The sequence below is a fragment of the Semicossyphus pulcher genome, unplaced genomic scaffold (genome assembly GCF_022749685.1).
Source record: "Semicossyphus pulcher isolate SPU_LCO1_2020_fin unplaced genomic scaffold, fSemPul1.0.p SCAF_8, whole genome shotgun sequence".
Lineage (NCBI taxonomy): Eukaryota > Metazoa > Chordata > Actinopteri > Labriformes > Labridae > Semicossyphus > Semicossyphus pulcher.
This window is the reverse complement of record NW_027211759.1, coordinates 26,112,501-26,128,432: the sequence shown is the minus strand read 5'-3', so window position 1 is coordinate 26,128,432 and position 15,932 is coordinate 26,112,501. Positions and strand designations below refer to the sequence as shown.

The 15,932-nt window shown below is 47.7% G+C and overlaps 13 non-coding genes across 13 annotated transcripts; all 13 read left to right on the top strand.

Moving 5' to 3' along the window:
- Positions 1–127: 127 nt before the first annotated feature.
- LOC138613658 (U5 spliceosomal RNA) lies at positions 128–240 on the top strand. The gene has a single exon (XR_011309793.1). It is a non-coding gene; the product is annotated as a U5 spliceosomal RNA (small nuclear RNA).
- A 211-nt stretch (positions 241–451) lies between these two features.
- LOC138613980 (U2 spliceosomal RNA) lies at positions 452–633 on the top strand. The gene has a single exon (XR_011310096.1). It is a non-coding gene; the product is annotated as a U2 spliceosomal RNA (small nuclear RNA).
- A 5,546-nt stretch (positions 634–6,179) lies between these two features.
- LOC138613961 (U2 spliceosomal RNA) lies at positions 6,180–6,368 on the top strand. The gene has a single exon (XR_011310084.1). It is a non-coding gene; the product is annotated as a U2 spliceosomal RNA (small nuclear RNA).
- A 309-nt stretch (positions 6,369–6,677) lies between these two features.
- Positions 6,678–6,790, top strand: LOC138614033 (U5 spliceosomal RNA). The gene has a single exon (XR_011310146.1). It is a non-coding gene; the product is annotated as a U5 spliceosomal RNA (small nuclear RNA).
- Positions 6,791–7,009: 219 nt separating this feature from the next.
- Positions 7,010–7,200, top strand: LOC138613936 (U2 spliceosomal RNA). The gene has a single exon (XR_011310059.1). It is a non-coding gene; the product is annotated as a U2 spliceosomal RNA (small nuclear RNA).
- Positions 7,201–7,509: 309 nt separating this feature from the next.
- On the top strand, positions 7,510–7,622 carry LOC138614032 (U5 spliceosomal RNA). The gene has a single exon (XR_011310145.1). It is a non-coding gene; the product is annotated as a U5 spliceosomal RNA (small nuclear RNA).
- A 207-nt stretch (positions 7,623–7,829) lies between these two features.
- On the top strand, positions 7,830–8,020 carry LOC138613630 (U2 spliceosomal RNA). The gene has a single exon (XR_011309766.1). It is a non-coding gene; the product is annotated as a U2 spliceosomal RNA (small nuclear RNA).
- Positions 8,021–8,329: 309 nt separating this feature from the next.
- LOC138613657 (U5 spliceosomal RNA) lies at positions 8,330–8,442 on the top strand. Its single transcript, XR_011309792.1, has one exon. It is a non-coding gene; the product is annotated as a U5 spliceosomal RNA (small nuclear RNA).
- Positions 8,443–8,653: 211 nt separating this feature from the next.
- LOC138613618 (U2 spliceosomal RNA) lies at positions 8,654–8,844 on the top strand. The gene has a single exon (XR_011309756.1). It is a non-coding gene; the product is annotated as a U2 spliceosomal RNA (small nuclear RNA).
- A 309-nt stretch (positions 8,845–9,153) lies between these two features.
- LOC138613690 (U5 spliceosomal RNA) lies at positions 9,154–9,266 on the top strand. The gene has a single exon (XR_011309824.1). It is a non-coding gene; the product is annotated as a U5 spliceosomal RNA (small nuclear RNA).
- A 203-nt stretch (positions 9,267–9,469) lies between these two features.
- LOC138613979 (U2 spliceosomal RNA) lies at positions 9,470–9,651 on the top strand. The gene has a single exon (XR_011310095.1). It is a non-coding gene; the product is annotated as a U2 spliceosomal RNA (small nuclear RNA).
- A 5,546-nt stretch (positions 9,652–15,197) lies between these two features.
- Positions 15,198–15,386, top strand: LOC138613960 (U2 spliceosomal RNA). The gene has a single exon (XR_011310083.1). It is a non-coding gene; the product is annotated as a U2 spliceosomal RNA (small nuclear RNA).
- Positions 15,387–15,695: 309 nt separating this feature from the next.
- On the top strand, positions 15,696–15,808 carry LOC138614031 (U5 spliceosomal RNA). Its single transcript, XR_011310144.1, has one exon. It is a non-coding gene; the product is annotated as a U5 spliceosomal RNA (small nuclear RNA).
- Positions 15,809–15,932: the final 124 nt, after the last annotated feature.

The following is a 15,932-nucleotide window of genomic DNA, read 5'->3' as shown; positions in this document are numbered from 1 at the left end:
TGGCAAATGTGGGCAGGGCTGGGGTGGAAGCGGCCCAGTCCGCGACGAGCCAAGTGGTGAGACTCACCGTGAGTGTAGTGGCTGGGGCGACGCCTGTGCTGGGCTGCTCCCGAGGAGAAGCCTGTACCTACTCGGGTTTCTCTGCAAAACGCACAAGTCTTTCGCCTTTTACTAAAGACTTCCGTGGAGAGGAACACTATTGAGTTAAAGCTATTTTTGGCAGGCTTAGCCGTTTGGCCGAGCCTCTGTCTTTTGTGGAAAGCAAGCAAGCAAGCAAGCAAGCAACAAAAACTATCCTAGGCATTCGAGGGTCAGGGCCCGGAGCCAAGGTCGGGCGTGGCCGGAATTGCTGGGCAGCAGCCGTCGTTCGTTACGGCCGATAAGAATTTCCGCACCACGACGAGGGAGGGCCGTTCCAGGAGGTGGGCTCGAGCGGCAAACAGTCTGCGGCATCGCTTCTCGGCCTTTTGGCTAAGATCAAGTGTAGTATCTGTTCTTATCAGATCCTCCACTGTTCTACCTCTTGGTGAGACAGCGATCGCCTCCGCTGGCTAGTGGGAGCTCTTGCCTGCTTGTGGCATTGCTTCTGCTAGTGCACTGGAGGATATTATATTTTTTTCCTTTTGAAATCCAGAACAACTGCTTCGTAGTTGCTCGTAGGTTTCACACAGGAATATATTGTTCCAGAAGTGCAGGTTACCACCGTTTTTGGCGGTGATAACTGCCTGACCAGAACAACCAAGGTAAGTACTGCTTTTACTTGCTTTTACTTGCTTTTCCAGCTTTTACTTGGTTTTACTCCCTTTTTCTCTCTTTTACTTGCCTTTTACCCTTTTTACTTATTTTAGTTATTTATTCATCGTGTTTTAGGTTTTAAGTGTTTTAGTGCGTGGTGCCTCCACCATGTCGGCTCCCCATGCCGGCATGCGGAGGCACCACAGCGTTCGGTTTGTTTTTAAGGAAAAAGATGGAGAGCCTTTAAAAATGTCTAGACTTGACTTCTCCCGGAAATTAATTCAGAAAGTGTTGAATTTTTCCCCAGACGACATGAATTGTATCGTCACTTTACCACTGAATAAGGGTTTTGATGTGAGCTTCCGCTCTGCCCCATTGCTGCTTGAATTTTGGAACCGCTTTGAAAATGTAAAACCCCAGTTTTCTGCATTTAATGTTGAGAAACTGACTGACAATGCCTCTAAAACAGTCATTGTCAGAATGTTCAATGAAACAGTTAGTGCAGAAGACATTTGTATATGGCTGGGCAGATATTGCACTGTTAAAGGCCAGGCTATGAAGGTGAGAGATGAGGATGGCATCTGGAATTGTGCCTGGAGGGTCCCTGTCCAGCAATGGCAGGACCCCCAGGGCTTCCAAGGCCTGAAACATCTGCCATCCATGATAGTCCTGGGAAATAACAGGGGCTACATTCACTATCAAGGTCAGCCCAAGCTCTGCCGCAAGTGTGGTGAGCAAGGGCACCTTGCGGAAGCGTGTAAGCAGACAATTTGTGGTAAATGCAGAGAAATTGGGCATACCTTCGAGGAATGTACCAATGGCAGAAAGTGCAACCTCTGTGGTGAAACAAATCACCTCTTCAGAGATTGCCCAAAGTCTTTTGCCAACAAATTGAAAGCAGCAAAAGTCACAGGGAAGGAGAAGGAAAATGGCGGACCGGTACAAATGTTTGAGGAGCGTTTGGAAGAGCCTAGGACTGAAAATTCAAATCTCCCTCCAAATCCTGTGATTGGAGGAGAAAGACCAGGTGAGGAGGGAGAGGGGGAGGGGCCTGCAACTGCCCCCCAAGCTGAGAGTGGCGAAGGAGAGGGTGCAGTGCAGGCAGAAGGCGGAGCTACCTCTGACTCAGACCCACCGAGTCAGAGTGATAGTGAAGATGCCCCCCTCCCACAGGCCCAGCAGGCTAAGAGGCCTTTATCTGAATTGTCCTCTGAGTCTCCTGTAGTCTCAGAGAAGAGGGGAAGAGCTGGGAACTCCTCAGACAGTTCACCTGTGGAGGAGCCCAGAGTCTTCCCCTCCAATTCACCAAATGAGGTCTCATTTCTTACCATAGCTCTGCAATCAACCCCTAAGGACTCCAAATTTAATAAAAGATTGCAAGAAAGGCCACCACCCAGAGTCCGAAAGGGAAATGAAGCTCGACCCAGTCACTCTTCACCCGTAAGAGTGAAAGAAGAGCCTCATTCACAAGACATTTAACTGCCTTTTAATTTTAGTCTTTTAAAATGTCTTACCTGTTGTTTTTAACCATACTTATGGCTATCACCTTCTCAACCATCAATGTGAGAAGTGTGAAGTCGAAAGTTAGAGCCCAAATGGTTTTATCCTTTCTTAACTCGTTTAAGTCTGATGTGTTTTTAATACAGGAGTGTGGCCTACCGTTTTTAAACAACTACAGAGATTGGAAGGAGCTATGGCCACAAACATCAATATGGAGCGGGTCAAACGAAAACAAAAACGATGGAGTGGCCATTTTAATCAAAAATCCTCTAGTCTTGGTGAAGGGCAGCACTGTGGTGAGAGATGGTAGGGCACTTTTAGCACATCTGACTTTTATGGGTAGAGATTTTAATGTTTTAAATATTTATGGCTTTAACGACAAGAATGACAGGTATGACCTTTTAGAAGACTTGCAGTCCCACATGCTAGGTAGGGAACCTTTAGTTGTAGGAGGGGATTTTAATTGTGTTTTAAGCAGAAATGATAGGAAGGGAGCAGGAGAGGGTTTTAAAGTGGACAAAACATCGGTTTTATTAGAGGGCATACGCAGGGATTTTAAACTACTGGACTGTTTTAAAGTCATGCATCCCAGAGAGGAGGGCTTCACCTGGTTCAGTGGTGACGGTACCAAAGCCTCTCGCATAGATTACGTTTTATCACGAGATTGCCCACCTACCGATGCTAGATTAACTCCTGTTTTCTTTTCCGATCACGCCATGCTCTCGTGCACCCTCTCACTCTCTTCTGGTGTGACATCAGGAAAGGGTCTGTGGAAACTCAACTGCTCCCTTTTAGAGGATAGGGAGTTAGTTAGGCAGTATAGGGAGCAGTACCAAGAGTGGCAGACCCTTCAAGACTTATACGATACACGTGCACACTGGTGGGAAATGGCGAAGGGAAGGACCCAGACTTTCTTTAGGCAGGCAGGGAAGAGAAAGAAAGATAGGGAAAACAGACGCATGTTGGGACTGCAAAAGCGACTACAACGGTATTTTAAACTAAACCAACAAGGAATGGATTTTAATGAAGAAATTAAACAAGTAAAACAAGAGATGTCGGTATTAGCAGAAATCAACAGCAAAGGTGTCATTTTAAGGAGCAAAGAACGGGAACTAGAAGAAGGAGAAAAGTGCACAAGATATTTTTTTAAGAAAATAATAAGTAAGGATAAAACTATAGTTAAACTAAAAAGAGAAAATGAACGCACTGCTGAAACAACAAAAGAAATAAATGAAACTGTGCAAAACTTTTACGAAGAACTGTACAAAGAAAAAAACATAAAAAATGACACAATGAAAGAAGTTTTAAAATTCATCGAACGCAAGATAGACGACAGTGTGCTTTTATCCCAAGATTTTACGCTTTTAGAAATAAACAACTGTATTAAGGGTTTTAAGAAAGGGAAGTCTCCTGGAGAGGATGGGCTTCCCTTGGAATTTTACCTGACCTTCTGGGATATTTTAGCACCTGACCTACTTGCTGTTTTTATGGATTTTGAAAAACTTGACCGACTTCCTGACAGTTTTAGATTAGGGATAGTGACTCTACTTTTTAAAGACAAAGACAAGACGGACTTAAAAAACTGGAGACCTATCACTCTTTTAAACATTGACTGTAAACTTTTTAGTAAGCTTTTAGCATCGCGCATGTCTGTGTTTTTAGAAGGGCTGATTCACCCGGATCAAGCCTGTGCCATCCCGGGGAGGAAGATCACAGACAGCCTCGTACTGATCCGAGACACCATCTGTTTTGCGAGAGACAGAAACATCCGGCTAGTAGTCTTGAATTTAGATTTTGAAAAAGCCTTTGATCGGGTCTCGCACCAGTACCTCTTCAAGGTGCTGCCAAAAATGGGGTTCCCTGAAAGGTTTATAGTTTGGGTGGGATTGCTGTACCGGGACATCACCAGCAAATTTGTGGTTAATGGGCATCTGACAAAAGCAGTGGAAATAAACTGCGGTGTCCGTCAGGGTTGTCCGTTATCTGCCCTCCTCTATGTTATCTGCATCGAACCGTTGGCACAGATTTTGAGAAGGGACCAACGAATCAGAGGGGTGGGAGTACCGGGGAGCGGGGGACTTACCACTAAATGTGTTTTTTATATGGACGACATAAACATTTTATGCACTGACCTTTTATCCGTCAACAGGACGCTGGACTTGACTGACTGGTTTGGACGGGCCTCTGGATCGAGACTAAACAGACACAAAACCCAAGCCCAATTTTATGGACCATGGACAGCGACTGAGACATCTGGACTCCCCCTGACTGTGACCCAGACCGACCAAAAAATACTTGGGGTCAAATTTGACAGACAGGGAGGAGGGGAAACCAATTGGCAGGACAAGATAGGGAAAGTTAAACAAAGACTGGGGTACTGGACTTCACGAAGACTGACCATGGAAGGAAAGGTTTTAATCATTAAAGCAGTGATTTTACCTTTGCTTTTATTGATCAGTTCTGTTTTTATCCCTTCTAAAAAAGTGATTTTAGACCTGGAACGAGCCATCTTTTATTTTCTGTGGGGGTCCAAGTGGGAGCGCTTGAGGAGGGACATCATGAAGAAGCCAAAAGAGAAAGGAGGAAAAGGAGTGCCCGACCTTCACCTGGTTCTAGGAAGCCGATTCACCACCCTGGCATTGAGCGCGGCCACAACCCCATCCAGAAACCCACTAACCACGGCAATGACACGGTTCTGGATGGGGTCATACCTCAGAAAACTAAAGATTTTAACACCAGATCTTAAAGTTCCTGTGTCTTTTAACTTACTAACTGCCTACTCTTTTATCCCTAAGTTTTTAAGACACTTTAACCTTGAACAGGAGGAGTTGCATGTTTTAACTAACCACCGTTCTCTTATCTCTGTTGTGCAGGAGCGAGAGCCAGTGAGTCCAGTGCGCGGGCTTGCATTCGGCGAGCCCTCCACAGTTTGGCGCAACGTGAACCATCCTGTTCTCCCAAACAGACTCCGGGACCTGTCATGGATGGTGGCCCATGAGATCCTCCCAGTCAGGTCCGTAATGCACTCCCGGGGCATGGCGACGTCCTCAACCTGCCCCCGACCTGGTTGTGGCGCGCCTGAGTCGGTGAGGCACCTGCTCTGGGAGTGCAGCGCTGCCGTAGAACAGTGGGCAACAGCCGGCTCCTTGCAATTCCCGTGCTTACCAGCAAGGGAGGTCCTCACACCACAACTCGTCTTGTACGGAGTGAGCCAGATGCAGCAGAAAGCAAAGGACTTTGCGCAACAATGGCTCACTCTAGCCGCCATCAAAGACGCCACATGGACCTCCAGGAACTTGCTGGTAAGGAAGCACAAGCAGATCCCCCCCGTGGCTGTGATCCAGATGGCAGCAGCGACGGTCAGAACGGCCGGAGCTGCAGGCGGCAGGCCTAGGACACAGCCACAAAGAAGAATCGCCTCTGTGCCCATTCGGACGAAGGAGCCGGAGCCACACGGGAAAAGTTCAAAGCAGCGGCGGCCTGACCCTCCGGGAGAGGCAGGTGGGAAGGAGCAGCAGGGTGAGGGTCTCCTCTGAGCACCAGGACAGGAACCGAGAGATCATTCTGTTTGGGAGAACAGAATGAGTTTGTATTGGTAGGGGCTCACTGCGCTCCTGCACAACAGAGGACATTAAGCATTTTAACCAATGCACTCCCTTTTAAATGATTTTTAAAAGACACTTGAAGAAGTAAAAACTTTTATCATATGCCTTTAAATTTTAAACTGTCTGTAATACTATAAAACAAATAAGTGACGAACGAATGGTTTTAAAAAGTGCACATATTTATTGATCAATGGATTTTATGTATGATGTAACTTCTTTTAACCATTTCGGTGTTGTCTTTTAAAAATCATTTGTTTTAATTCAAGCCAAGTGGGTACAAAAGGCAGTGTTGTATTTTAAAGGTCAAAAATGTGTTTTTTACGAAAAACAATGTCTGAAATAAGTGTCAATAAATTTTTTCGAAAGAAAGAAAAATCTGTTCTTATCAGTTTAATATCTGATATGTCCTCTATACGGGGACGAAATATTAAACGGATTTTTGACACCGGGAGCTGAAAGAGGGGCTTGCTCCGTTCACTCCACGCATCGACCCGGTATTGCAGTGCCACCGGGAACGGTGCAACCTTCTCCTGCCTTGTGCAAAAACAACTCCTCAGTGCAGTGCAGCGCAGTGATTTTGTGCCCCGCAGATCCCCTTTGTTTCTTCCTGGAATGTCACAGAGGGCCTGCAAGACCCTGATACATGTTTCGTAGCCCGCATCTGACAGCCAGGCCTTCATTTCTCTGAATTTTCCGTCGGATAAAGCCTGTGGCAAATGTGGGCAGGGCTGGGGTGGAAGCGGCCCAGTCCGCGACGAGCCAAGTGGTGAGACTCACCGTGAGTGTAGTGGCTGGGGCGACGCCTGTGCTGGGCTGCTCCCGAGGAGAAGCCTGTACCTACTCGGGTTTCTCTTCAAAACGCACAAGTCTTTCGCCTTTTACTAAAGACTTCCGTGGAGAGGAACACTATTGAGTTAAAGCTATTTTTGGCAGGCTTAGCCGTTTGGCCGAGCCTCTGTCTTTTGTGGAAAGCAAGCAAGCAAGCAAGCAAGCAAGCAAGCAACAAAAACTATCCTAGGCATTCGAGGGTCAGGGCCCGGAGCCAAGGTCGGGCGTGGCCGGAATTGCTGGGCAGCAGCCGTCGTTCGTTACGGCCGATAAGAATTTCCGCACCACGACGAGGGAGGGCCGTTCCAGGAGGTGGGCTCGAGCGGCAAACAGTCTGCGGCATCGCTTCTCGGCCTTTTGGCTAAGATCAAGTGTAGTATCTGTTCTTATCAGTTTAATATCTGATATGTCCTCTATACGGGGACGAAATATTAAACGGATTTTTGACACCGGGAGCTGAAAGAGGTGCTTGCTCCGTTCACTCCACGCATCGACCCGGTATTGCAGTGCCACCGGGAACGGTGCAACCTTCTCCTGCCTTGTGCAAAAACAACTCCTCAGTGCAGTGCAGCGCAGTGATTTTGTGCCCCGCAGATCCCCTTTGTTTCTTCCTGGAATGTCACAGAGGGCCTGCAAGACCCTGATACATGTTTCGTAGCCCGCATCTGACAGCCAGGCCTTCATTTCTCTGAATTTTCCGTCGGATAAAGCCTGTGGCAAATGTGGGCAGGGCTGGGGTGGAAGCGGCCCAGTCCGCGACGAGCCAAGTGGTGAGACTCACCGTGAGTGTAGTGGCTGGGGCGACGCCTGTGCTGGGCTGCTCCCGAGGAGAAGCCTGTACCTACTCGGGTTTCTCTTCAAAACGCACAAGTCTTTCGCCTTTTACTAAAGACTTCCGTGGAGAGGAACACTATTGAGTTAAAGCTATTTTTGGCAGGCTTAGCCGTTTGGCCGAGCCTCTGTCTTTTGTGGAAAGCAAGCAAGCAAGCAAGCAACAAAAACTATCCTAGGCATTCGAGGGTCAGGGCCCGGAGCCAAGGTCGGGCGTGGCCGGAATTGCTGGGCAGCAGCCGTCGTTCGTTACGGCCGATAAGAATTTCCGCACCACGACGAGGGAGGGCCGTTCCAGGAGGTGGGCTCGAGCGGCAAACAGTCTGCGGCATCGCTTCTCGGCCTTTTGGCTAAGATCAAGTGTAGTATCTGTTCTTATCAGTTTAATATCTGATATGTCCTCTATACGGGGACGAAATATTAAACGGATTTTTGACACCGGGAGCTGAAAGAGGGGCTTGCTCCGTTCACTCCACGCATCGACCCGGTATTGCAGTGCCACCGGGAACGGTGCAACCTTCTCCTGCCTTGTGCAAAAACAACTCCTCAGTGCAGTGCAGCGCAGTGATTTTGTGCCCCGCAGATCCCCTTTGTTTCTTCCTGGAATGTCACAGAGGGCCTGCAAGACCCTGATACATGTTTCGTAGCCCGCATCTGACAGCCAGGCCTTCATTTCTCTGAATTTTCCGTCGGATAAAGCCTGTGGCAAATGTGGGCAGGGCTGGGGTGGAAGCGGCCCAGTCCGCGACGAGCCAAGTGGTGAGACTCACCGTGAGTGTAGTGGCTGGGGCGACGCCTGTGCTGGGCTGCTCCCGAGGAGAAGCCTGTACCTACTCGGGTTTCTCTGCAAAACGCACAAGTCTTTCGCCTTTTACTAAAGACTTCCGTGGAGAGGAACACTATTGAGTTAAAGCTATTTTTGGCAGGCTTAGCCGTTTGGCCGAGCCTCTGTCTTTTGTGGAAAGCAAGCAAGCAAGCAAGCAAGCAACAAAAACTATCCTAGGCATTCGAGGGTCAGGGCCCGGAGCCAAGGTCGGGCGTGGCCGGAATTGCTGGGCAGCAGCCGTCGTTCGTTACGGCCGATAAGAATTTCCGCACCACGACGAGGGAGGGCCGTTCCAGGAGGTGGGCTCGAGCGGCAAACAGTCTGCGGCATCGCTTCTCGGCCTTTTGGCTAAGATCAAGTGTAGTATCTGTTCTTATCAGTTTAATATCTGATATGTCCTCTATACGGGGACGAAATATTAAACGGATTTTTGACACCGGGAGCTGAAAGAGGGGCTTGCTCCGTTCACTCCACGCATCGACCCGGTATTGCAGTGCCACCGGGAACGGTGCAACCTTCTCCTGCCTTGTGCAAAAACAACTCCTCAGTGCAGTGCAGCGCAGTGATTTTGTGCCCCGCAGATCCCCTTTGTTTCTTCCTGGAATGTCACAGAGGGCCTGCAAGACCCTGATACATGTTTCGTAGCCCGCATCTGACAGCCAGGCCTTCATTTCTCTGAATTTTCCGTCGGATAAAGCCTGTGGCAAATGTGGGCAGGGCTGGGGTGGAAGCGGCCCAGTCCGCGACGAGCCAAGTGGTGAGACTCACCGTGAGTGTAGTGGCTGGGGCGACGCCTGTGCTGGGCTGCTCCCGAGGAGAAGCCTGTACCTACTCGGGTTTCTCTGCAAAATGCACAAGTCTTTCGCCTTTTACTAAAGACTTCCGTGGAGAGGAACACTATTGAGTTAAAGCTATTTTTGGCAGGCTTAGCCGTTTGGCCGAGCCTCTGTCTTTTGTGGAAAGCAAGCAAGCAAGCAACAAAAACTATCCTAGGCATTCGAGGGTCAGGGCCCGGAGCCAAGGTCGGGCGTGGCCGGAATTGCTGGGCAGCAGCCGTCGTTCGTTACGGCCGATAAGAATTTCCGCACCACGACGAGGGAGGGCCGTTCCAGGAGGTGGGCTCGAGCGGCAAACAGTCTGCGGCATCGCTTCTCGGCCTTTTGGCTAAGATCAAGTGTAGTATCTGTTCTTATCAGATCCTCCACTGTTCTACCTCTTGGTGAGACAGCGATCGCCTCCGCTGGCTAGTGGGAGCTCTTGCCTGCTTGTGGCATTGCTTCTGCTAGTGCACTGGAGGATATTATATTTTTTTCCTTTTGAAATCCAGAACAACTGCTTCGTAGTTGCTCGTAGGTTTCACACAGGAATATATTGTTCCAGAAGTGCAGGTTACCACCGTTTTTGGCGGTGATAACTGCCTGACCAGAACAACCAAGGTAAGTACTGCTTTTACTTGCTTTTACTTGCTTTTCCAGCTTTTACTTGGTTTTACTCCCTTTTTCTCTCTTTTACTTGCCTTTTACCCTTTTTACTTATTTTAGTTATTTATTCATCGTGTTTTAGGTTTTAAGTGTTTTAGTGCGTGGTGCCTCCACCATGTCGGCTCCCCATGCCGGCATGCGGAGGCACCACAGCGTTCGGTTTGTTTTTAAGGAAAAAGATGGAGAGCCTTTAAAAATGTCTAGACTTGACTTCTCCCGGAAATTAATTCAGAAAGTGTTGAATTTTTCCCCAGACGACATGAATTGTATCGTCACTTTACCACTGAATAAGGGTTTTGATGTGAGCTTCCGCTCTGCCCCATTGCTGCTTGAATTTTGGAACCGCTTTGAAAATGTAAAACCCCAGTTTTCTGCATTTAATGTTGAGAAACTGACTGACAATGCCTCTAAAACAGTCATTGTCAGAATGTTCAATGAAACAGTTAGTGCAGAAGACATTTGTATATGGCTGGGCAGATATTGCACTGTTAAAGGCCAGGCTATGAAGGTGAGAGATGAGGATGGCATCTGGAATTGTGCCTGGAGGGTCCCTGTCCAGCAATGGCAGGACCCCCAGGGCTTCCAAGGCCTGAAACATCTGCCATCCATGATAGTCCTGGGAAATAACAGGGGCTACATTCACTATCAAGGTCAGCCCAAGCTCTGCCGCAAGTGTGGTGAGCAAGGGCACCTTGCGGAAGCGTGTAAGCAGACAATTTGTGGTAAATGCAGAGAAATTGGGCATACCTTCGAGGAATGTACCAATGGCAGAAAGTGCAACCTCTGTGGTGAAACAAATCACCTCTTCAGAGATTGCCCAAAGTCTTTTGCCAACAAATTGAAAGCAGCAAAAGTCACAGGGAAGGAGAAGGAAAATGGCGGACCGGTACAAATGTTTGAGGAGCGTTTGGAAGAGCCTAGGACTGAAAATTCAAATCTCCCTCCAAATCCTGTGATTGGAGGAGAAAGACCAGGTGAGGAGGGAGAGGGGGAGGGGCCTGCAACTGCCCCCCAAGCTGAGAGTGGCGAAGGAGAGGGTGCAGTGCAGGCAGAAGGCGGAGCTACCTCTGACTCAGACCCACCGAGTCAGAGTGATAGTGAAGATGCCCCCCTCCCACAGGCCCAGCAGGCTAAGAGGCCTTTATCTGAATTGTCCTCTGAGTCTCCTGTAGTCTCAGAGAAGAGGGGAAGAGCTGGGAACTCCTCAGACAGTTCACCTGTGGAGGAGCCCAGAGTCTTCCCCTCCAATTCACCAAATGAGGTCTCATTTCTTACCATAGCTCTGCAATCAACCCCTAAGGACTCCAAATTTAATAAAAGATTGCAAGAAAGGCCACCACCCAGAGTCCGAAAGGGAAATGAAGCTCGACCCAGTCACTCTTCACCCGTAAGAGTGAAAGAAGAGCCTCATTCACAAGACATTTAACTGCCTTTTAATTTTAGTCTTTTAAAATGTCTTACCTGTTGTTTTTAACCATACTTATGGCTATCACCTTCTCAACCATCAATGTGAGAAGTGTGAAGTCGAAAGTTAGAGCCCAAATGGTTTTATCCTTTCTTAACTCGTTTAAGTCTGATGTGTTTTTAATACAGGAGTGTGGCCTACCGTTTTTAAACAACTACAGAGATTGGAAGGAGCTATGGCCACAAACATCAATATGGAGCGGGTCAAACGAAAACAAAAACGATGGAGTGGCCATTTTAATCAAAAATCCTCTAGTCTTGGTGAAGGGCAGCACTGTGGTGAGAGATGGTAGGGCACTTTTAGCACATCTGACTTTTATGGGTAGAGATTTTAATGTTTTAAATATTTATGGCTTTAACGACAAGAATGACAGGTATGACCTTTTAGAAGACTTGCAGTCCCACATGCTAGGTAGGGAACCTTTAGTTGTAGGAGGGGATTTTAATTGTGTTTTAAGCAGAAATGATAGGAAGGGAGCAGGAGAGGGTTTTAAAGTGGACAAAACATCGGTTTTATTAGAGGGCATACGCAGGGATTTTAAACTACTGGACTGTTTTAAAGTCATGCATCCCAGAGAGGAGGGCTTCACCTGGTTCAGTGGTGACGGTACCAAAGCCTCTCGCATAGATTACGTTTTATCACGAGATTGCCCACCTACCGATGCTAGATTAACTCCTGTTTTCTTTTCCGATCACGCCATGCTCTCGTGCACCCTCTCACTCTCTTCTGGTGTGACATCAGGAAAGGGTCTGTGGAAACTCAACTGCTCCCTTTTAGAGGATAGGGAGTTAGTTAGGCAGTATAGGGAGCAGTACCAAGAGTGGCAGACCCTTCAAGACTTATACGATACACGTGCACACTGGTGGGAAATGGCGAAGGGAAGGACCCAGACTTTCTTTAGGCAGGCAGGGAAGAGAAAGAAAGATAGGGAAAACAGACGCATGTTGGGACTGCAAAAGCGACTACAACGGTATTTTAAACTAAACCAACAAGGAATGGATTTTAATGAAGAAATTAAACAAGTAAAACAAGAGATGTCGGTATTAGCAGAAATCAACAGCAAAGGTGTCATTTTAAGGAGCAAAGAACGGGAACTAGAAGAAGGAGAAAAGTGCACAAGATATTTTTTTAAGAAAATAATAAGTAAGGATAAAACTATAGTTAAACTAAAAAGAGAAAATGAACGCACTGCTGAAACAACAAAAGAAATAAATGAAACTGTGCAAAACTTTTACGAAGAACTGTACAAAGAAAAAAACATAAAAAATGACACAATGAAAGAAGTTTTAAAATTCATCGAACGCAAGATAGACGACAGTGTGCTTTTATCCCAAGATTTTACGCTTTTAGAAATAAACAACTGTATTAAGGGTTTTAAGAAAGGGAAGTCTCCTGGAGAGGATGGGCTTCCCTTGGAATTTTACCTGACCTTCTGGGATATTTTAGCACCTGACCTACTTGCTGTTTTTATGGATTTTGAAAAACTTGACCGACTTCCTGACAGTTTTAGATTAGGGATAGTGACTCTACTTTTTAAAGACAAAGACAAGACGGACTTAAAAAACTGGAGACCTATCACTCTTTTAAACATTGACTGTAAACTTTTTAGTAAGCTTTTAGCATCGCGCATGTCTGTGTTTTTAGAAGGGCTGATTCACCCGGATCAAGCCTGTGCCATCCCGGGGAGGAAGATCACAGACAGCCTCGTACTGATCCGAGACACCATCTGTTTTGCGAGAGACAGAAACATCCGGCTAGTAGTCTTGAATTTAGATTTTGAAAAAGCCTTTGATCGGGTCTCGCACCAGTACCTCTTCAAGGTGCTGCCAAAAATGGGGTTCCCTGAAAGGTTTATAGTTTGGGTGGGATTGCTGTACCGGGACATCACCAGCAAATTTGTGGTTAATGGGCATCTGACAAAAGCAGTGGAAATAAACTGCGGTGTCCGTCAGGGTTGTCCGTTATCTGCCCTCCTCTATGTTATCTGCATCGAACCGTTGGCACAGATTTTGAGAAGGGACCAACGAATCAGAGGGGTGGGAGTACCGGGGAGCGGGGGACTTACCACTAAATGTGTTTTTTATATGGACGACATAAACATTTTATGCACTGACCTTTTATCCGTCAACAGGACGCTGGACTTGACTGACTGGTTTGGACGGGCCTCTGGATCGAGACTAAACAGACACAAAACCCAAGCCCAATTTTATGGACCATGGACAGCGACTGAGACATCTGGACTCCCCCTGACTGTGACCCAGACCGACCAAAAAATACTTGGGGTCAAATTTGACAGACAGGGAGGAGGGGAAACCAATTGGCAGGACAAGATAGGGAAAGTTAAACAAAGACTGGGGTACTGGACTTCACGAAGACTGACCATGGAAGGAAAGGTTTTAATCATTAAAGCAGTGATTTTACCTTTGCTTTTATTGATCAGTTCTGTTTTTATCCCTTCTAAAAAAGTGATTTTAGACCTGGAACGAGCCATCTTTTATTTTCTGTGGGGGTCCAAGTGGGAGCGCTTGAGGAGGGACATCATGAAGAAGCCAAAAGAGAAAGGAGGAAAAGGAGTGCCCGACCTTCACCTGGTTCTAGGAAGCCGATTCACCACCCTGGCATTGAGCGCGGCCACAACCCCATCCAGAAACCCACTAACCACGGCAATGACACGGTTCTGGATGGGGTCATACCTCAGAAAACTAAAGATTTTAACACCAGATCTTAAAGTTCCTGTGTCTTTTAACTTACCAACTGCCTACTCTTTTATCCCTAAGTTTTTAAGACACTTTAACCTTGAACAGGAGGAGTTGCATGTTTTAACTAACCACCGTTCTCTTATCTCTGTTGTGCAGGAGCGAGAGCCAGTGAGTCCAGTGCGCGGGCTTGCATTCGGCGAGCCCTCCACAGTTTGGCGCAACGTGAACCATCCTGTTCTCCCAAACAGACTCCGGGACCTGTCATGGATGGTGGCCCATGAGATCCTCCCAGTCAGGTCCGTAATGCACTCCCGGGGCATGGCGACGTCCTCAACCTGCCCCCGACCTGGTTGTGGCGCGCCTGAGTCGGTGAGGCACCTGCTCTGGGAGTGCAGCGCTGCCGTAGAACAGTGGGCAACAGCCGGCTCCTTGCAATTCCCGTGCTTACCAGCAAGGGAGGTCCTCACACCACAACTCGTCTTGTACGGAGTGAGCCAGATGCAGCAGAAAGCAAAGGACTTTGCGCAACAATGGCTCACTCTAGCCGCCATCAAAGACGCCACATGGACCTCCAGGAACTTGCTGGTAAGGAAGCACAAGCAGATCCCCCCCGTGGCTGTGATCCAGATGGCAGCAGCGACGGTCAGAACGGCCGGAGCTGCAGGCGGCAGGCCTAGGACACAGCCACAAAGAAGAATCGCCTCTGTGCCCATTCGGACGAAGGAGCCGGAGCCACACGGGAAAAGTTCAAAGCAGCGGCGGCCTGACCCTCCGGGAGAGGCAGGTGGGAAGGAGCAGCAGGGTGAGGGTCTCCTCTGAGCACCAGGACAGGAACCGAGAGATCATTCTGTTTGGGAGAACAGAATGAGTTTGTATTGGTAGGGGCTCACTGCGCTCCTGCACAACAGAGGACATTAAGCATTTTAACCAATGCACTCCCTTTTAAATGATTTTTAAAAGACACTTGAAGAAGTAAAAACTTTTATCATATGCCTTTAAATTTTAAACTGTCTGTAATACTATAAAACAAATAAGTGACGAACGAATGGTTTTAAAAAGTGCACATATTTATTGATCAATGGATTTTATGTATGATGTAACTTCTTTTAACCATTTCGGTGTTGTCTTTTAAAAATCATTTGTTTTAATTCAAGCCAAGTGGGTACAAAAGGCAGTGTTGTATTTTAAAGGTCAAAAATGTGTTTTTTACGAAAAACAATGTCTGAAATAAGTGTCAATAAATTTTTTCGAAAGAAAGAAAAATCTGTTCTTATCAGTTTAATATCTGATATGTCCTCTATACGGGGACGAAATATTAAACGGATTTTTGACACCGGGAGCTGAAAGAGGGGCTTGCTCCGTTCACTCCACGCATCGACCCGGTATTGCAGTGCCACCGGGAACGGTGCAACCTTCTCCTGCCTTGTGCAAAAACAACTCCTCAGTGCAGTGCAGCGCAGTGATTTTGTGCCCCGCAGATCCCCTTTGTTTCTTCCTGGAATGTCACAGAGGGCCTGCAAGACCCTGATACATGTTTCGTAGCCCGCATCTGACAGCCAGGCCTTCATTTCTCTGAATTTTCCGTCGGATAAAGCCTGTGGCAAATGTGGGCAGGGCTGGGGTGGAAGCGGCCCAGTCCGCGACGAGCCAAGTGGTGAGACTCACCGTGAGTGTAGTGGCTGGGGCGACGCCTGTGCTGGGCTGCTCCCGAGGAGAAGCCTGTACCTACTCGGGTTTCTCTTCAAAACGCACAAGTCTTTCGCCTTTTACTAAAGACTTCCGTGGAGAGGAACACTATTGAGTTAAAGCTATTTTTGGCAGGCTTAGCCGTTTGGCCGAGCCTCTGTCTTTTGTGGAAAGCAAGCAAGCAAGCAAGCAAGCAAGCAACAAAAACTATCCTAGGCATTCGAGGGTCAGGGCCCGGAGCCAAGGTCGGGCGTGGCCGGAATTGCTGGGCAGCAG